Source organism: Lacerta agilis, chromosome 13, assembly GCF_009819535.1.
Source record: "Lacerta agilis isolate rLacAgi1 chromosome 13, rLacAgi1.pri, whole genome shotgun sequence".
Lineage (NCBI taxonomy): Eukaryota > Metazoa > Chordata > Lepidosauria > Squamata > Lacertidae > Lacerta > Lacerta agilis.
The window spans coordinates 46,753,388-46,775,433 of record NC_046324.1 but is presented as its reverse complement, the minus strand read 5'-3'; the positions used below and the strand labels follow the sequence as shown (position 1 = coordinate 46,775,433).

Genomic DNA, 22,046 nt, shown 5'->3' with positions numbered 1-22,046 from the left:
GTTCAGTGGAGAGATTGTCATTGGCTGAGGGTGACGGGCGTCAATGTGTATAGGATGTCAATGTTTGGCGAGATCTAATGTGGGAGAAGCTTCCTGATGTAGAATAAAATGTCCCTATTTTCATTGTCTGAAGCTCAACATCAAAAAAACAAAGATCATGGCCACTGGTCCCATCACCTCCTGGCAAATAGAAGGGGAAGAAATGGAGGCAGTGAGAGATTTTACTTTCTTGGGCTCCATGATCACTGCAGATGGTGACAGCAGTCACGAAATTAAAAGATGCCTGCTTCTTGGGAGGAAAGCAGTGACAAACCTAGACAGCATCTTAAAAAGCAGAGACATCACCTTGCCGACAAAGGTCCGTATAGTTAAAGCTATGGTTTCCCCAGTAGTAATGTACGGAAGTGAGAGCTGGACCATAAAGAAGGCTGATCGCCGAAGAATTGATGCTTTTGAATTATGGTGCTGGAGGAGACTCTCGAGAGTCCCATGGACTGCAAGAAGATCAAACCTATCCATCCTTAAAGAAATCAGCCCTGAGTGCTCACTAGAAGGACAGATCCTGAAGTTGAGGCTCCAGTACTTTGGCCACCTCATGAGAAGAGAAGACTCCCTGGAAAAGACCCTGATGTTGGGAAAGATGGAGGGCACAAGGAGAAGGGGACGACAGAGGATGAGATGGTTGGACAGTGTTCTCGAAGCTACTAACATGAGTTTGGCCAAACTGTGGGAGGCAGTTGAGGATAGGGGTGCCTGGCGTGCTCTGGTCCATGGGGTCACGAAGAGCCGGACACGACTGAACGACTCAACAACAACAATTTTCATTGAATACTGGAGGGTATGTAATTCCGGGAACGGGTTCTCGCTTCTGCTAAGCTGACTGGGGCTCAGGCTGGGCTGTGTTTCTCAAAATGCCATAGCGACCTCCTGCAAAGCAACTTCTCATCTTCTTCTGCCTCCCCTCCACCTTTGGACAGAACTTTGCAGAGAGCCCGTTGCCAGTGAGATAGTGTTGCGAGACGTCCGTTTCGGAAGAGAAGGCAGATAAGGGCAGAAGGAAAATTACTGGGAATGTGGGTAGCTGCTAAAGGAGCGAGAGAGCCTGGGAGATGTTTATGTACTTAGTTGGATTTAGATTTATTGCCAAATCCCCAATCGTGAAGGGGGAGTGATGATAAAAGTAGCGTGATGAAAGTAACAATAATATAAAAATGTAAGAAAAAGTGCAACCTGCAACAAGATGTTGCAGTACAAAGTGCTTCTGTTCAGGATCACAGTTAGTCAATTCATTACATTCCTCCCTACAGTTTTCAACACACACAGCACTGTCAGCCAAGGTTCTGCAGGCACTGAACATGTTGAGCTCCCCAAACCTTAAATGTTCCCTCCAATTTCCCCCCCTTCTTTTGCAAACTTTAGGGTCGCCACTCAGTCTGTTGATATCTTCCCCTTAGTTGTGGGTGAGCCAGTTTTGGACACATAAGCAATGCACTCACACCCTGAATGCTGGAAATAAGAGGGGAATAATAATAATAATAATAATAATAATAATAATAATAATAATAATATATTTATTTATTTATTTATTTATTTATATGCCACCCTTCTGATAGGGTTGCACCAGCCACTCTGGGTGGCTCCCAACAAAATATTAAAAACAAAATAAAACATCAGACATTAAAAACTCCCCAATTCAGGGCTGCTTTTAGATGTCTTCTAAAAGTCAGATAGTTGTTTATCTCCTTGACATCTGATAGGAGGTTGTTCCACAGGGCGGGTGCCACTACCAAGAAGGCCCTCTGCCTGGTTCCCTGTAACCTTGCTTCTCACAGTCAGGGAACCACCAGAAGGCCCTCGGCGCTGGACCTTGGTGTCCAGGCTGAACGATGGGGGTGGAGACATGCTTTCAAGTATACAGGTATTCAATTAAGTTTGCATCTAAAGACAAACCTACCCAATTCACACTTTCAGAAATGGTATGTAAACCGAAACACAGCCATCCTTTGGAATTTGCAGTTCTTTGAATTTTGCAATGCTGTTCTCCAGTCAGGTAATATGTACGTATATAAATGCATACAGTGTGGTAAAGTGTGCATACACCAGCAAAAATAACAAACTAAAATGTGTTATATTAGTAAAAATGGACTTCGTAAAACTGTGTTGATCGGGGGAGCTTGCATATTGCAAGAATGTGCATATTGCAAGAAATTTGCACTAAAATCCTGACAGGTTTCCAAAAGTATTTTGTCATTATTATTATATTTATTGCAAACTCATGTGCAAATGTGGAGAAATGAAACGAAGGCTGGAAAAAATGAGAAGCTGAAACTGGCAGATATGACCACCCCTTTGGGTAACACCGAGAGGGAAGAGATGGAAAATGAACTACAGGGGATATGAAAGCTGCAAACTGCGTGTTCCAAAATTAATTTTAGAAATCCTAAGTGACCCATAATTTGCATGGCAGACTAATCCACAGCGGTGATAAAGGCACAGGAGAGGAAACAATTATTTCCTAACTTAGATGCTGATGGGACAGGATGGTAGGCAAGCAAGCACTGCAGCTTGGGCTCAGGGCGTTTGATCACAAGGGACTCTTGTGCTTCCCAGGTCAGATCGAGCCCTGCAGATCCCTTCCTGCTACAAGGTCAAGGGACCCCTGACCATTAGGTCCAGTCGCGGACGACTCAGGGGTTGCGGCGCTCATCTCGCTCTACAGGCCAAGGGAGCCGGCGTACAGCTTCCGGGTCATGTGGCCAGCATGACTAAGCCGCTTCTGGCGAACCAGAGCAGCGCACGGAAATGCCGTTTACCTTCCCGCTGGAGCGGTACCTATTTATCTACTTGCACTTTGATGTGCTTTTGAACTGCTAGGTGGACAGGAGCAGGGACCGAGCAACGGGAGCTCACCCTGTCGCGGGGATTCGAACCGCTGACCTTCTGAATGGCAAGCCCTAGGCTCTGTGGTTTAACCCACAGTGCCACCCGTGTCCCATTTCCTGCTACAAACTGACCCCCAAAATGGCAAGCAAAAACCACCTGCTCCAGCACCGTGAAGCAAGCATTTCGGTGGCTTTTTCGGCACTCCGAGTGGCAACACACAATACCAGCCAAGCCCATCTAAAGTATGACTCAGCGGGCTGCGGCTCTGATTGCCAGGCAACAGAAAGCAATTGTCCCTACCTGGCGGGTAAAACTTTTTTTTCCTGCTATGTCATTAGCCCACTTAGCTGCCTATAGCAACGACCGTGTGTGTGTGTGTTTGTGTGTGTGTTTAATCGGACAGGGGGGCCATTCATTCTTGGAAGTTGAAATGTGTTTCTTACACGGCATGAGGCCAGGGAAATTGATGATTTGACCCAGGTAGTAATAGTAACAAATTACAGCGCTTTGTTCTCTCGGTGGTTGCCTTTTAGCCCGCTATCTCAAAACACTTTGCTAATGTCAATTAAGCGCAGATTTGAAAAGAAGTGTCAACTTCGTAGCGCGAGGGGGGCAAAACCAACCGGGTCCTGTTTTACGTGACTCACTCCAAAGCCATAATTTCTACAAGCACTTTTGATATATCCACCGCACTTTAGAATCCTTGATTTGTTGAGGGAGGGAGAGAACTCATTAAGATTCCCGCATCCTTTCCCTCTCCCGTTTAGCCGGGCACAACCTTTTGACATCTCACTTTTCCTGGAAACATTCAAAGGGGCCTATAACAGAAAAACGAATGCTTCGAACCCGTGTCCGGGCACAGGGCTCAGAAAGTTCAGGAAGATGAACAGGGTCTGTGGGTGGTTTCAAGGACCCTTGAGCTGTCATGCACTGAATGCCAACAGCAGATGCTGAGTAGATATCGGATCTGGCCACAGTGACATATGTCTTAAGTTACATCCTCTCGGACTACTGTGATGTGCAGTATGTGGGCTGCCTTTGAAAAGGATCGAGGCTTAACTCCGAGACCAGAGGGAGGAAGTGGTGCAAGAAGATTGGAAGAAATTCAGAGACTATATGAAAAAACGTGAAAAGATAGAGATTTAAACTGGAAATCGGTTGAATTAATGGCGACAGCATAAATTGTTTTTAGAAAAAGTAGGATATAATTGCTAGAATTGTTGATTTGTATAGGCATGATATAAGTTTATAAAGGTAGAGATAAGATGATAGATAAGGAATAGATTAATTGTTTATGACGATTTAAAGTTGTTATAAAGTTACTAAAGTAAATTTGAAATGAACGCAGCACAGAGGATGGGAGGAAGTCCATTAAGTAAGAATCAAACAAGTTTGAGGATGCTAAAGAATCTATTTGTTGTATTTTTGATGTTTTAATCTTTGTTGTTTAGTTAAGTGTTTTTATATGTATTTTTTCTTTTTTCTTTTCTTTTTTGGTTTGTAGTATGTGTAGTGTTTGTATTTTGTTCTTTTTTATATGAAATATAATAAACTTTCTTTAAAAAAAAAAAATGAAAAGGACCGAGGCTTTGCTCGAAATGGATTGCAGCTTAAAAAATAATAAAATCTATCAGTCATATCTGTACCATAGATTTAAATTACAGTCGTACCTCTACTTGCGTATCCCTCTGGATACCGAATCTTCGGGTTACGGCCACGGCAAACCGGGAAGTGTATACTTCCAGGTTTCGCAGCACGCACATGCATGCACAGAAGCACTCAATCGCGCCGCGTGCATGTGCAGAAGTGCGCCTCTATTTACGTTATTTTGGGGGTGCAAACGGACCCCCGAAACAAATTAAGTTTGTATCCGGAGGGTCCACTGTACATTTGCACCACTTCAACAGGGATAGCTCCAAAGAATCCTGGGAACGGTAGTTCACCCCTCAAAGAACTACACTTCCCAGCACCCTTAACAAACTACAGTTCCCGAAGAATGAAGAAGTCCCCACCAAGGAACGATGAATAAGTAAAGTGATGCTGAATCGGCAGAAGTTAACAGCTAAAAATAAGAGGCCTTAAGGGTGATTGCTTTATGGGAGAATGGAAGCCTCCCCCCTCCCCGGACTATTTAAATATTACGGCGTGATGGAATTCATGAGCAGGATTTGAACTATGAGCAACAGAAGGAACCAGAGGTTATTGTTATTATTGTTATGAAATAAGAAAGAGAAGACAGGGTGCCGCAAGGGGGAGGGGAGAAAAACTCTGTGGAAAATGGGATGGGAAGTTGATGTAGTAAAATAAAAATATATTATGTATTGGAATGTCTATGTGAAATTTCTGGAAATTTTATAAAATATGTCTGAATAAAACAAGCAAACTACAGTTCCCAGGGTTCTTTGGGGGAAGCCAAACTCCCTCCGTTTCAATTCATTCAGCCTGAAGAATGGGTGGGAGGGAGAGAGGGAATATTTATCCCCAATAAATAACCCAATACAAAATCTCCCTGATCTTATAGATTTACTGACGCCAAACCTGCTGATTGCTGGAGCCTGAGGAGCAGGCTGGCAATACATCTGATGCTACTTTGCTCTCAACAGAGGTATCATTATTCTTTTTTCTTGCCAAAAAAATTCCCCTTTCCTCCCCGTAATATTAGCTTCTTCGATGCGTAAGGATGCTTCAGAGAGGTTTTGTTTCCTGGCATGGGTCGCATATCCCGAGCCTCTTATCTCTACAGAATTCCAGAACATAATTCCGGCAATAGACAAATCTTTTGAAGCCAGGCAGGAGGAAACAAAAGGACAAAGGGAACAAAGTATTATTGGGGGTGGGAGAGGAAAGAACGGATAAGGAGAAAGCAGTTGCTTTGCTTTGTGCTCTCAAAAAAAATTGCAGGCAGCTGTGCCGGTCCAAAACCAACAGGAGTCTAATGCCTTAAGTGAAAATAAGTTACAAGGAAAGGAACACACTTTTGAATGTGTCCATGTTCTCCACCAATCTTTAAGTTGTGGGAGAGGGGTTGTGGGAAGGATCAAGAAACAAACCAAGCCTGCATTTTTGCACTAGTTCTTGGGGCCAAATTAGAGAAGATGTTGAAGATCCATGAACAAGTTGCCCCATTTCTGTATGTTTTGAAAAAGAAAGTGGACTGGAAGACAGAAGAATTACCAACGATAGAAGAATGGCAGATGAAAACGATGGAGTATATGGAGCTCGCAGAAATGACTGGGGAACTCCGTGACCAGAGGGACGACGCAGTGGGAAAAGAATTGAAAAATTTTAAACTGTATTTAAAAAATCATTGTATGATTGAAAGCTAGATATAATTTGAGTATGTTAGGTTGTAGAATAGAAGATAAATGATTAAGATAGAGGATGACTAGGATTGAGAAATGACATATGAGCAATTATTTAGGCAATGGTATAATATAGATTAAGAGAGATAAAATATTAATGATTTTTGTTATTGGAGAATAGAATAGAATTGTAGGAAATTTTGGAAGTTACAAAAAAGGTATTTACAAGGGATGCAGGAGGAGGAGAAAGGAGGAAGTCCCACTATGATGTGAGGAAGGAATATTAGTTTTAGAAATGTATAAGTGGTTGTTTTTGTTATGTTTGTTATTGTAGTTGTGTTGTCTTTTTGTATGTTTTTAGTAAAATTTTAATAAATATTATTATAAAAAAATGAAAAAGAAAGTGGATAGACAGACACTTTGCTCCCTCTCCCAGCAGAACTCGTGTGCGCCCAACAAAGCTGAACGCCGAAAGATTTGGGACAGGGAAAATGAAAGGACTTCTTCTTGCAGCACAGCATTAAACAATGGAACTCCCTTCCACTGGAGGCAGAGACGGTCAACAACTTGAATGGCTTTGAAAGACGATTAGGCAAATTCGCAGAGGATTTGGCTATATCAATGGCTGGTGGCCAAGATGGCTATTGGGGGCCTTACGCCTCTATGTGCTCCTATTGTGAATATACCGGTATGCTTGGTCATTTTGTGAGAATGCTTGAGGCCTTCTCTTGAGATACGCTGCCAGATAGGATTGAGAGAAACGGCTTGTCAGACCATTTGTTTCTACACCACATGAGGTGCCAACTTTGGTTCAAGGTTTCTGGTTTTGATCTACTGGGAAAGCCTTCATTTACAAAGGAGGGAGGGAGGAAGGAGAATCATAAAATCATAGAGTTGGAAGGGACGTAGCAAGGTAAATTGGTAACCGGGGGCAAAAAAATTTTTTGTCAACCCCCCTCCCCCCCAGGCATGGGAAGGTCAGGTGGTACCCGGTGCGGAAAATTTCTTGTCAACCCCCCCATTGATTCCCCCCCCCCCCGCAAAAATTGTTTTACGTTATTTCATATTTTCTTACAAAGGAATAATAACAAGTAATAATAATAAAAAACTTTTATTTACATCCCGCCCTCCCCGGCCGAAGTCGGGCTCAGGGTGGCTAACATCAGATACATAACATTGGTATAAAATCAAACAATAATTAAATTACCTTCTAAAAAAATCTCAAAATCAAATTAAAGTCTAATTAGATGGCTTTCCACAGGGTTAAGGTTGGGAACAGTAAAGTGTTCTCTGAAGTGAAATTTCAGCCTCCACGACATAGGAAAACAGCCAAGTGAACAGCTATTTTGGTGGAGGAGGGTCAAGATATTAACCGATATGCATGAAATTTCATATATAGCTACAGTATATAATCCCTAGTATAGTAAGATAAGACCTTCGGAGCAGGAGAAAACCAGCTTGCTTCCTCTTCCATTTGGCAGCCCCTGAGATATTTGAAGATGACTACAGTATCGTATTTCCTCTTAGACTCCTCCTTACCAGGCTAAACATACCATCAACCATTCCTCAAAAGGCTTGGTTTCCTCTGCACACCTTCCAGCTTGTCAACATCCTTCTTAAATTCTGGTGCCCAGAATTGGACACAGTATTCCAGGTGTGATCTGACCAAGGCATAATAGAGTGGCGCTGTGGTCTAAACCACAGAGCCTAGGGCTTGCCGATCAGAAGGTTGGCGGTTCGAATCCCCACGATGGGGTGAGCTCCTGTTGCTCGGTCCCAGCTCCTGCCAACCTAGCAGTTTGAAAGCACGTCAAAGTGCAAGTAGATAAATAGGTACCACTCTGGCGGGAAGTTAAATGGCGTTTCCGTGCGCTGCTCTGGTTTCGCCAGAAGCGGCTTAGTCATGCTGGCCACATGACCCGAAAAAACTGTCTGCAGACAAACGCCGGCTCCCTCAGCCAGTAAAGCGAGATGAGCGCCGCAACCCCAGAGTCGTTCGTGACTGAACTTAACTGTCAGGGGTCCTTTACCTTTTTATTACTTCCCTTGATCTGGACACTATACTTCTGTTGATGCAGCCTAGGAGAGCATTAGCTTTGCTGCTGCATCACACTGATGACTCATGTTCAGCTTGTGGTCCAAGACCCCTAGATCCTTTTCACATGTACTGCTAGTACATGTGAAAAGCCAGTGTGGTGTAGTGGTTAAGAGCGGTAGACTCGTAATCTGGGGAACTGGGTTCGTGTCTCCGCTCCTCCACATGCAGCTGCTGGGTGACCTTGGGCTAGTCACACTTCTCTGAAGTCTCTCAGCCCCACTCACCTCACAGAGTGTTTGTTGTGGGGGAGGAAGGGAAAGGAGAATGTTAGCCGCTTTGAGACTCCTTTGGGTAGTGAAAAGCGGGATATCAAATCCAAACTCTTCTTCTTCTTCTTCTTCTAGTATGCCAGGTGTCCCCCATCCTATATTTGTGCATCTGGTTCTTCCTGTGTGTAACCTTGCATTTGTCCCTGTTGAAACTCATTTTGTTAGCTTGCGCCCAGTTCTCCAATCTGTTACGGTCATTTTGAATCTAAATGCTGTCTTGTGCAGCATTAGATACCCCTTCCAGTGTGAGCCAGTGTGGTGTAGTGGTTAAGAGCGGTAGATTCATAATCTGGTGAACCGGGTTCGCGTCTCCGCTCCTCCACATGGGTGACCTTGGGCTAGTCACACTTCTTTGTGTATCTGAAGAAGTGTGCATGCACACGAAAGCTCATACCAAGAACAAACTTAGTTGGTCTCTAAGGTGCTACCGGAAAGATTTTTTTATTTTTTATTTTGTTTTTCTTTGAAGTCTCTCAGTCCCACTCACCTCACAGAGTGTTTGTTGTGGGGAAGGAAGGGAAAGGAGAATGTTAGCCGCTTTGAGACTCCTTGTTGTTGTTGTTGTTCAGTCGTTCAGTTGTGTCCGACTCTTCGTGACCCCATGGACCAGAGCACGCCAGGCACGCCTATCCTTCACTGCCTCTCACAGTTTGGCCAAACTCATGCTAGTCGCTTCAAGAACACTGTCCAACCATCTCATCCTCTGTCGTCCCCTTCCCCTTGTGCCCTCCATCTTTCCCAACATCAGGGTCTTTTCTAGGGAGTCATCTCTTCTCATGAGGTGGCCAAAGTACTGTAGACTCCTTAGGGTAGTGATAAAGCGGGATATCAAATCCAAACTCCTCCTCTTCTTCTTCTTCTTCTTCTTCTTTTTCCCAGTTTGGTGTCATCTGCAAATTTGATGAGCACCCCTTCCATTCCTTCATCCAAGTCATTTAGAGAGAGAAAGAGAGAGAATGAATAAGAGAATAATGTCTTTGACAGACCAATTAAGTCAGGGGTGGGAATCCTTCTAAAGCAAAGGGCCACATTCCCATCTGGGAAACCTTTTGAGGGCCGCATGCCAGAGGCAAAACTGTTTCGTTTGTACAAAAGGCTAGTTTCTACACACCACATTCATCAGAGTTTCTTATCAGGACATCAAGTTCATGGCGTGCTATAATCTCAGAGAAAATATTATGAAGATGATATATAGATGGCACCTTACTCCAGCAAGATTGGCATAAATGTACAAAAACAGATCACCTCTCTGCTGGAGATGTAAAAAAGAGATGGGGACTTATTTGCATATGTGGTGGAACTGCATAGTTATCCGAGACCTCTGGAACAATATTTATGATGAATTTAAAAAGATATTTAAACTTAATTTTAAAAAAAGACCAGAAACCCTCCTTCTAGGCATATTGCCAATAGAAATAGGAAAAAATATAAAAACATTGTTCATGTATGCAACAAAAGCAGCCAAAATATTAGTGGCAAGAAATTGGAAAAATGAAGCAATACCTACAATAGCAGAGTGGCAAGTCCTAATGATAGAATATCTACAGCTAGCAAAGATGACAGGGAGAGTAAGAGATCAATCGAAACAGAATGTATATAAAGAATGGAGAATATTTAAAGAATATCTTAATTTTTTTTGTAAGAATAAGAATCTCCAGGCAGAACTAATAATAATAATAATAATATTTATTATTTGTACCCCGCCCATCTGGCTGGCTTTCCCCAGCCACTCTGGGCGGCTTCCAACAGAAATCAAATACAAAAATATCAAACATTAAAAACTTCCCTAAAAAGGGCTGCCTTCAGGTTTTTTCTGAATGTCAGGTAGTTGTTTATTTCCCTGACCTGTGATGGGAGGGCGTTCCACAGGGCGGGCGCCACTACCGAGAAGGCCCTCTGCCTGGTTCCCTGTAGTTTTGCTTCTCGCAGTGAGGGAACCGACAGAAGGCCCTCTGCGCTGGATCTCAGTGTCCGGGCTGAATGATGGGGGTGGAGACGCTCCTTCAGGTATACAGGACCTGAGTGATTCTTGTAAATAAAAGGTGGAAATGATATTGTGTTTGGATGTAGAAAAATAATTAAGTTAATTTGAGACTGTGCATTATGAAGGAAAGAAGAGATATAGTAAATGGAAATATTTGGAAGTCTTTTTTAGCTAATTCAGTAAAGTTTTTGTTCTTTTTTGTGAGTTTGTAAATATGATATAGCATTTACATATATGAAATGTATAGTATTATGTTTTTTATGTTTTCTCTCTATTTTCTTTCTTCTTTATTTTCTTGCTTTGTATTAAATTTCGTTGCATTTTGCTATTTTTAAAATTCAAAGTAATAAAGATTTAATAATAAAAAGAGAGTTTGCCATCAGACAAAAGGCACTCAAACTGTGAAGCAGAGTCAGTCAGGGAGATGCTCTGGGGAGGGTTTCAAGGACCACATAGAAAGGTCTGGAGGGCCACATTTGGTCTCCAGGCATGAAACCACTCCCCACCCTGATTTAAGCCTTCTTCAGGCCCAGAAATACAGGCTACTTGTCTCTAAAGGGTTATGATGGTCTCTCCATATTGATACTAATGCAAACGACCACACAAAATTGGTACCACTTTTCTATTCGGGAAATCGGAGGCACCAAGTCCTTCCACCTTTCCGTTAAGTTGCCCGCTGCGTCTTAGCTGATTCCCGATCTCTCTTACTAATAACTTGGCAAAGGGAAAGTAGAGGACACGATGGTTTTGCTCCAGTCAGTGCCACAAAATCTTTGTCAGTTGTTTTTCTTGTGTGTGTGTGTTGACAGCGGGAATAAATACTAATAACACAGAGCTGAGATGGTTGCGACTCATAAGAACACTCTCCTGCCTGCACCTTTGCCACGAAAACCTCATTACTCCCCTCAAAGAACACATTAACCAAGAGGAACGGCAGAAAATAGGGCAAGCATCTCGGCGAAAACTAGGCGTTGGAAAGTAGGATTTCAGGGAGTGCCAGCCCCTGTCACAATGGGCCCAATTGTTGGAGGAACAATGAGGAGGAGAATGGGGGTGAGCTGCCCTACTGACTGGCTCAAGCGCGCACACAAAATTAGCCAGCACTCAAGAAAGAAAATGGGCCCACATGAGGTCAAAGTGAAGATCCCCAACTGCTGCAAAATTGAGGCCTTGAGCTACCCCTACTGTGAAGGAAATTGGGAAGCCACAGAGAAGTGGTTTAGTAAGAGTGATTCACGATGTGCCTCTCCAACCTTTCAGCCTACATTAAAGAGCCCGCGGTGCCTAGCGGTTGCTAAGTGCTTTAATCCTAAGATATATAAGAGACAGCTCTAATTGACTCATTAGGAAACAGCGGTAGCCAACGTGGCGCTCTTCAGGTGAGGGAACTACCACCAGCCCCAGCCATCATCGCCAGTGGCCAGAGGGGATGGGACCGTCTCTCCAGAAACAACCGGCGGGCACAGAAACCCCATCATTGCATGTGTTATCCTAGCCAGGTGTCTGCGCAGTCTCTGCTGCCGTCATATCCCAAAGACCCTTGAGTGCTGCCCATCCATTAAGCAGGGCCTCTCTGCGTTGGGTGGGAGGCTGTGCCTTGAGCCTCGCTCTATGTCGTCGACTCTCCTTCCTCCTATCTCCAGTGTGGTTGTCGCCAAAGGGAGCGCAATGCACAACCAGGGGTCTTTGTGCAAGGGGAGGGGGATAGGGCAAAAAAGGTGGCCTCGTGGAAGGTTGGCGTTTCAAATCCCCTCAACGGAGCGAGCTCTGTCCCAGCTGCTGCCAACCTAGCAGTTCGAGAGCACATCTGTGCAAGTAGATAAATAGGTACTGCTGTGGCAGGGGGATAAACGGCGTTTCCGTGCGCTCTGGATTCCGTCACGGTGTCCCGTTGCGCCAGAAGTGGTTTAGTCATGCTGGCCACATGACCCAGAAAGTCGTCTGTGGACAAACACCGGCTCCCTCGGCCTGAAAGTGAGATGAGCGCTGCGACCCCATAGTCGCCTTTGACTGGACTTAACCGTACAGGGGTCCTTTACACTGCCCTCCTTTTTTTACCCTACATGTGAGTAATGTGCGAGTAGGGCTCCAGTTCACTCTTCTTGAGGAGATGAGAGGGACACATTTTAAGAACGCAAGGAGAGCCTGCCGGGTGAGGGCAGTGGCCCATCTAGTCCAGCATCCTGTTCTTACAGTGGCCAACCAGGTGCCTACAAGAAACCCACAAGCAGGCTCTGAACACAAGATCATTCTTCCTTCCTTCCTGGGGTTTCCAGCAACTGGTATTCAGAAGCATTGCTGCCTCCAGCTGCGATGGGAAGAAAGTAACTGCTGGGGCTAGTTGCCATCAACAGCCCTCTCTTCCATGAATTTGTCTAAGCCACTTCAAGGCCATCTATTCAAGAGCCAGTGTGGTGTAGTGGTTAAGAGCGGTAGACTCCTAATCTGGTGAACCGGGTTCGCTTCCCCACTCCTCCACATGCAGCTGCTGGGTGACCTTGGGCTAGTCACACTTCTCTGAAGTCTCTCAGCCCCACTCACTTCACAGAGTGTTTGTTGTGGGGGAGGAAGGGAAAGGAGAATGTTAGCCGCTTTGAGACTCCTTTGGGTAGTGATAAAGTGGGATATCAAATCCAAACTCCTCCTCCTCCTCCTCCTCCTCTTCTTCTTCTTCTTCTTCTTCTAAATCAGTGGCCACTGCTGCCTCTGGTTAACACTGGGTTTTTTAATCTGCCCCGATTCTTCCAACATTCTGCTTCACTGGATCCCCACGGATTCTAGTTGTTATGTACTGAGTTGAATAGGATCCAAACTGCAGCAGTCTGATTGGTCCTAGAACAATAGGATTGAGATTGCAGCAGTCTGATTGGTCTGCAGGAGCCACCCAATCCAGCTCCAGGTGGAAGTGAATCCGCACTCTGATTGGCATACAGGAGTATCCCGGAATTAGCCAATCACGTGGGGCCCATTGTGTAAATAGTGTATATAAAGCAAACGTTTTGGGGGAACTACATTCCTCACTACTATGAGCTGAATAAAGAGCATGAAAGTCACACTGGACTCCGAGTATCTTTCACTAGTGTTATGAAAGAGGGAATCTCTGGCATACGGTTTTTAGAATGTGGAGTTTCTGCATTGTCTCTCGGGTTTTCCATTATTCACTCTTTCCAGAAACCCTCATGGATTGACTTTCCACACATCTGACTTTCTGTGGTTTCCAGAAACAGGTATTCTAGAGCATTTCTGCCTGCAGCTACAGAGGCAGAGCAGAGCCATCTTGAAACACGAGCCAGGCATTTTTAAAAATAGCTGTAGGTCTTCCTATCAGCCCAGGGCTGTGGCAGGCATTGAATAAGTCAAGGGTGGCCAACAGGGAGATGACCACTGGCCATGCTGGCTGGGGCAGATGGGATTTGGGAGTCCCAACACTTCTGGCACCACATTGGTAGCCCTGGTGCGAGGCCTCTAACCACCTGAGATAGTTTGGTACCCAATGCAATTCGAAAAAGAACTACTACAAAATAAAGAGAAACTTTTGTCTAAAATGTATAATTTGTTATTAGACTGGGAAACAAAAGACGAGCTTGTTAAAGCCTCAAGGACACACCGGACAATAGATATAGGACACAATATAGAGTTTAACCTCTGGGGAAAAAACTTGAAATTTAAGAACTACCTGAAAATGATTCACAGATGGTATTAAACTCAGAGTAGGTTTGCTAAAATGTTTAAGACTGAATCAGAGAAGGGCTGGAGATGCAAAGAGGTGGAGGGAAAGTTCTTTCATATGTGGTGGACTTGTAAAAGTTTAAAAGAGTATTGGGAAATGATCCACAATGAATTGAAAAAAAATGTTTTAAAGTACTTTCCCCCCCCAAAAAAAAACAACCCCAGAGTCCTTTCTGTTGGGGATAATTCAGACTGAAATTCCCAGGTGTCAAAAAGGTTATTTATGTATGCCCCTGTTGCGGCCCATGTTTTGTTAGCCCCTAAATGGAAAATGAGTGAGGTCCCAACTAATGAAGAATGGCAACTTAAGTTGACAGAATATGCACAACTCGCAGGTTTAACATATAGAATAAGAGAGCAATGAGAACATATGTTTAAAGAAGATTGGAAAGCATTGATTGAGCGTATGGAAAATAACTGTACAGTTGAAAACGCTGGCGGCATTAAGATAAATTCAACAGTGCAAACAAGTTTTGATGGATGCGGGACTTGTTCCCCATTGAACCTAGGCATTATGCCAACCTTCCAGATTCCATCATATTTGCCTACTTTATCTGTAGCATCACATAGATTTGCTTTTGCTAAAGCAGGATTTAACGCGTTTCCATCAAATGTTATGAGCCATAGGTTTTCAAATGGCAAAATTTCAGTCTTATGTGCGTGCGATAACAAATCAATAGAGTCGCTCGATCACATATTATTTAAATGCCCATTATATATCTTACCCAAGACCAGAATTTTGAACCCAGATATTTTGGAAATTGCTGATAATCCTTCTGAAACACAATTGGCTTGCTTGTTGCAAGATGCAATTCCCCAAAGAACATTACAGGTTGCTAGATTCTTGATTTCAGTTATCTCATATAAAAGACGCCATGGAACTCCAAGAATATTGATATTATATTATTCAATAATTCCAGCTTACAGTAAATGGCCTTGTAATATTATTGTCATCATTTTACCTGTAAAATTGAGGAGACTGGGTGCATTTGTCTTTTAATTGCTGTGCCGATGTTCATAATGTGTTTGCTTTTGTAATCTGAATGTATTTTATTTTATTTTATTTTATTTTACTCCTGTTGTGGGCTTATTGCCGAATAAAGATATCTTCTTCTTCTGATGGATGCAATAATGGAATGCTGAATGGTATAGTTTTTGAAAAATATGCAGGGATATAAGATATGCAAAATGAACCACGGGAAGAGAAGAAGGGAAGTCACTGATATCTTAAGGATGTAAAGTGGGTATTTTAAATTGCAAAACAGAAAACTCATTAAAAATTATACAGTATACACAAAAAAGAGAGCCAGTTTGGTGTAGTGGACACTATACTTCTGTTGATGCAGCCTAGGAGAGCATTAGCTTTGCTGCTGCATCACACTGATGACTCATGTTCAGCTTGTGGTCCAAGACCCCTAGATCCTTTTCACATGTACTGCTAGTACATGTGAAAAGCCAGTGTGGTGTAGTGGTTAGGAGCGGTAGACTCATAATCTGGTGAACTGGGTTCGTGTCTCCGCTCCTCCACATGCAGCTGCTGGGTGACCTTGGGCTAGTCACACTTCTCTGAAGTCTCTCAGCCCCACTCACCTCACAGAGTGTTTGTTGTGGGGGAGGAAGGGAAAGGAGAATGTTAGCCGCTTTGAGACTCCTTCGGGTAGTGATAAAGCGGGATATCAAATCCAAACTCCTTCTTCTTCTTCTTCTACCCTCACTGAAGCACTTCATTTCCCTCAAACACTCACTGCTCAGGTCAAGAGGCAGCTGAGGAAACTTGGGGGTCTCCCAGGAACATGCATGAGAGCAGAACAGAGACCAGAGGTGCACAGGTGCAGTTTGAGACTGCTTGGGAAACATCTGGGAGAAGAGGAGCCTTAGAAAGCGTGGAAGGCAGGGACCGTCAGTCCTGGCAACTGCTCTATAGGGGCAAGACCAGTGCTTTTTTTCCTTAAAAAAATGTTTAGGGGTACTCTCATTTTGACTCAAGAAAATTACCATTTTATAGTTCGAAACGGGAAAAATAAATACAGTAAATGGACAAAAGTACAAAGAACAAAGATGGAGGGCTCAAGGAGAAGGGGACGACAGAGGATGAGATGGTTGGACAGTGTTCTCGAAGCGACTGGCATGAGTTTGGCCAAACTGCGGGAGGCAGTGGAGGATAGGGGTGCCTGGCGTGCTCTGGTCCATGGGGTCACGAAGAGTCGGACACGACTGAACGACTGAACAACAACACAAGGAACATGCATTAGCTCCACACATTCCACACTGCTTCACACACTGACGATTCACCGTGCTAGAGAAGAAACTATTTTAAAAAAACAACTAGTTTCTTCTCTCGTTAGATTCACAAAATGTTTAAGAGTATGCGCACCCCTGCGTCCCCCCCCCCAGAAAAAAAGCACTGGGCAAGACCTACTGGGAAGTGTTGCCGATTTGCATGCCGTTTCCTTGAATAAAGAAATAACTTCACTGACAACGAAGCCTGCTTCTTCGTGCTGACCTGCGCCCTGACACAGACCCACATTTGAAACAGAGCTCCCCTCCCTGCCCACTCTGGCGCCCCTCATTAACCACAAGCCCTCTGGGAGGCTTTTGACATGAGCTGGTTTACGGGCTTTGGTATATTTTAAAGGAAGCTCAGTGGTAGAGCATGCGCTTTGCAATCAGAAGGTTCCAAGTTCAATCCCGGGGCAGGAGTCAGAACGCTCCTTGCCTAAAACTCTGAAAATCTGCTGCCTGTCAGTGCAGACAATACTGAGCTAGAGTGGTACCCCAGGTTACGTACTTAATCCGTTCCGGGTTACAGTACGTAACCCGAAAAGGACGTAACCCAAACAATTCATAGACTGAAAAACCCCGAAAAACGCTCTGCGCATGCGCAAATCGCATGCATTGGGTTGCGCTTCCGGTTTAGCGGAGTTCATAACCCGAAAAGTACGCAAACTGGAGCATAAGTAACCCGAGGTACGACTGTACATGGACCAAGGCTCCGACTCCACTTAAGGCAGCTTTCCTATGTTCCTGAGCATCTTCCTCTGAGCTGCTTCCGCACATGCTTAATCGTCCTGCAACGAGGCATAGCAGGACAACTCCCCCCCCAACAACAAATCCAGCTACGCCATTGACATGCCCTGCAAACCAGGTGCCATGTGGTTGTTGCGGGCGGAGAACATGCCTCTCCCCTCCTCACCCTTTCTGCAAAGGCTGTGCTTATGAGCATCTTCGGCGTCAAGAAAAAGCCCCGAGAGAAGGTGATGCTGTATCAGAAGAGGTCACACCTTTGGCTCATCCTGACTCACCTGTTTTCGAGTTTCAGCGGAAATGACACCCACGTTAAGTCATTTTGGCTGCGATGAATCAGACCTTCCGCAAGCAAGCTGAAGACCCCGCTATGCTCCCTTTAAGATGGCGCCGACCCCAATTTTTCGCCCAGCAACTGCTGGCTCTCAGAAGTTGGGAGGGGAGGCGGTAAGAAAGGTGATTCCTCTCCTGTTTGTCACGGCCCCCCGTTGTGTATTAAAATAAATGGAAAACACATCTTCACAATTTGAAATGCTTGCCTGCAGGTGGGTTCATTTAAAAGGCCCAAGCCTCCGTTTCCATTAATGTAGAGCTGTCATGTAATGTAAGGAAACCCCATTCCACAATGACAGGTCTCTGCCCCAGGAAGCTTACAATCTGAATGTTGGTGGTAGAAGAGATGAGTGAGGTGGTTTCATGGTGTGGGGTGGGAAGGAAGGAAGGCAGAAGGATAAAGAAAAGCTAGCAATATACAAAAGCTGATCTGCAAAGGGGGGCAAAGGGGTTAAACCTGCCAGAGGCTTAAAGAAAAATATGGGAATTTATGCAACCGGACCTACATAAATCTGCGTGCTTGAAAGAAAGGATGTTTTTCAAAGGGGGTTAACCCCCCCCCCCACCAACCTATGACCTCCTTTCCAAGAACGAAGAAGGATTTCAGATGGAACCAAGGAGATCTTGGATGCTGAGTGGCAGGAAAGCCTTTGTTGATCTCCGCTACAAAGGAGCACAGCATGGTGTCTAGGAAGGGGTACCCCAATCCCCACCCCACATGTTATGGGGCAGAAGGAGGGATGCCTCAAAGGCAGCGACAGAGATAAGCAGGAGCTAGAAAACAAGCCAAGAGGCAAAGCCAGGAAAGAGAATCATTCTCCGGGCAAAGTCCCACCTCTTGAACAGGAAACTGTTAAGCACCACTTCCTGTTTAGGAGAGCCAATGGCCAGCTCGGATGGGCAGAGCCAGTCCCATTACGGGGACCTGTTTACTGCAGGGACTGGGTACCTGTGGCTCCCAAGACTCAAATCCCCCCCCCCCCGACCATTGGCCATGATAGCTGAGGCTTATGGAAGTTGAAGCCCAACAACATCTGAAGGGCCACAGGCTCCCAAACTCAGCTTTACCTCCTAGGGAGGAGCCTGGTTCTAGCCCCGGTGGCTTCAAATAAAGTACAGTCTCATGGCAGCACAACTGCTGAAAAGGTCCGGGACAAATCAAGGAGGTTGAGCTCTGTCTCGGATCAAATCCTGCCTGTGTGTCTGGGACTGGTTAGATGTGTTCCCTTGCAACCACTTTTGGAATCTGATGCCCAGAATAGAAAAGACTGTCCTGGGAGAAGGGAAACTGGCAGGAAGATATTGTTACACGCCTTCAAAATAGCAACCGGAAATCTGACTCCTCCTCTGTAGCCCTGGGGAATTATTATTATTATTATTATTGTTGTTGTTGTTGTTGTTGTTGTTGTTGTTGTTGTTGTCAAACCAGGCAATGAGTTGTCCTTGGAAGTGTTTGTTTGGCAGTGTGGCTGAGTAGGTTTCCCCCAGTGGATTTTCATGTGTCGGGGTGGAGAAATAAGGCCACTCCCCTGCTAATATTATATATACAGTGGTACCTTGGTTTGGGACACGGGTGGTGCTGTGGTCTAAACCACAGAGCCTAGTGCTTGCCAATCAGAAGGTTGGCGGTTCGAATCCCCGCGATGGGGTGAGCTCCCATTGCTCAGTCCCTGCTCCTGCCAACCTAGCAGTTCGAAAGCACGTCAAATTGCAAGTAGATAAATAGGTACCGCTCTGTCGGGAAGGTAAACGGCGTTTCTGTGCGCCGCTCTGGTTTCGCCAGAAGCGGCTTAGTCATGCTGGCCACATGACCTGGAAGCTGTCTGCAGACAAACGCCGGCTCCCTCGGCCTATAGAGAGAGATGAGCGTCGCAACCCCAGAGTCGGACACGACTGGACCTAACGGTCTGGGGGCCCCTTTACCCTTTACCTTGGTTTATGAACTTAATCTGTTCCGGAAGCCCATTTTTAAACCAAAGCGTTCTTAAACCAAGGCGTGCTTTCCCATAGCAGCGGGGGGCTCAATTTCCAAATGGAACACACTCATTAAGGCAAAGGCCACAAACCAAAACACCTACTTCCGGGTTTGCAGCGTTCTTAATCCAAGTTGTTCATAAACTAAGCTGTTCTTAAACCAAGGTACCACTGTGCTGGATCAAGGATCATACTGAAGCATCTCCTGTCCCAGCAACAAGTGAGATGAGGATTTTTTTTTGTTTCTGTTGGGAGAGTGCAATGCAAAATGAAGTCCACTGGTAAGAGGACGGGGGTGGGTGGGGACACAGGGTCTACAGCACAGCTTGGGGGAGGAAATGCATATTTTCTGACAATTATGGGCTCCCAAATCCATGGTGGTGATGCTTGGTGTGGTGGTGATGATTTAAATTAATTGCATTTATATCTCACCTTTTCTTCAAGGTGACATGCATGGCTCACCTTCATTTAATCCCCACAACAACCCTAGGCTGAGAGGCTAAGACTGGCTTCCAAAGTCACCTAGTGAACTTCACGGTTGGGTGGGGGATTTGAACCCCGGTCTCCCAGGCCCTAGAATGGCACTCCAACCACTGTCCCACAGGATGACATGAGCCCAGAGAGCTGCTATGCCTCCTCAAGGAGAGATTCATGCCCTGCCATCCCTGCTGTGAGGGTGTGTGCGTGCATCAGAGCCCACCTACTCACCCGCGAACCCCGAGGAGATACCTCTGCCAGCCGGCTCTGACATTTTAGTCCAGACTTCTCAGGGGATCGAGGCAGACACAAGAAGCTCAAAACGTCATTACCATCAAGGACCCAGAAGACAACACTGGTCCTCTTTCGGTCGCATTTGCAGGAGAACTATCCATGGTCCTGAACCCACACCCAGATCTCTCTACGAAGTGCTGACTTGCCTCGCCATCCCACAGATAAGGGGGAACAAGGAAGTATCGATCTCCCCGTGCTTGGGGTATCACCTCTCCAGAGGAATGAATAGGATCAGAATAGAGGCCTTTGTAGGGAACAACCAACCAGTGGAAGGCAAGGGTGCTCATGTTGTTTTAATTTGCTGCTCCTCCCTCACTCCAGTCCACTATCAGCTTAGGGGCTTAACACAGGGGGTGGCGGGACAAATAAAAATGATTAGGAGGTGGTGGGGAAGACTCGAACCAATGGCTTCAAGTTACAAGAAAGGAGATTCCGACTAAATACCAGGATTAACTTTCTTGTGGTAAGAGCTGTTCAGCATTGGAATGGTCTCCCCTGGGAGGTTGTGGACTCTCCTTCCTTGGAGGTTTTTAAGCAGAGGTTGGATGGTCCTCTGCCATGGATGCTTTAGTTGAGATTCCTGCAGTGCAGGGAGTTGGACAAGATTGTAGACCCTTCCAACTCTACAATTCTATCCCTGTATTTCTGCTCTAACAACATGCAAAAAATGAAGTTGGCTTTGTTTTGCTTTTCTTGATTTCTGCATCGTCCCCAATTAACTTTGTTGATTGGCTTAATCACTACTGATGTAGTTTTGTTGTCGTTTAGTCGTGTCTGACTCTTCGTGACCCCATGGACCAGAGCACGCCAGCCACTCCTGTCTTCCACTGCCTCCTGCAGTTTGGTCAGACTCATCTTGGTAGCTTTGAGAACACTGTCGAACCATCTCATCCTCTGTCGTCCCCTTCTCCTTGTGCCTTGTTACCTTTCGATATTCTGGGAGATATCTCCTCCAAGTCTTCATTCAACAAACCAATTATTTCTGCCATAACAATATTACTACCTCCCATTCTGGCACGGAAATCACACACCACAATAATAGTTGTTAATGTGTGTTCTATCATTCTCTCTAATTTGTTGTTGTTCAGTCGCTCAGTCGTGTCTGACTCTTCGTAACCCAATAGACCAGAGCACGCCAGGCACCCCTATCCTCCACTGCCTCCCGCAGTTTGGCCAAACTCATGCCAGTCACTTTGAGAACACTGTCCAACCATCTCATCCTCTGTCGTCCCCTTCTCCTTGTGCCCTCCTTCTTTCCCAACACCAGGGTCTTTTCCAGGGAGTCTTCTCTTCTCATGAGGTGGCCAAAGTACTGGAGCCTCAACTTCAGGATCTGTCCTTCCAGTGAGCACTCAGGGCTGATTCCTTTAAGGATGGATAAGTTTGATCTTCTTGCAGTCCATGGGACTCTCAAGAGTCTCCTCCAGCACCATAATTCAAAAGCATCAATTCTTCAGCGATCAGTCTTCTTTATGGTCCAGCTCTCACTTCCATACATTACTACTGGGAAAACCATAGCTTTAACTATACGAACCTTTGTTGGCAAGGTTGTTCTAACTTAATGTCTAACAAAGCCCTCTCTAACTTAATGTCTCTAACTTAATGTCTCTAACTTAATGTCTAACATGCCCACAGATTGCCCCCAGAGTCCACAAAGTAGTCTGAAACTGGCACCGCTG

General features: G+C 45.1%; 1 protein-coding gene across 3 annotated transcripts in view; it reads right to left on the bottom strand.

Moving 5' to 3' along the window:
• The window catches only part of PEMT (phosphatidylethanolamine N-methyltransferase), a 113,695-nt gene that overhangs the window by 20,871 nt on the left and 70,778 nt on the right, over positions 1-22,046 (bottom strand). The gene's annotated exons all lie outside the window — the stretch shown is intronic.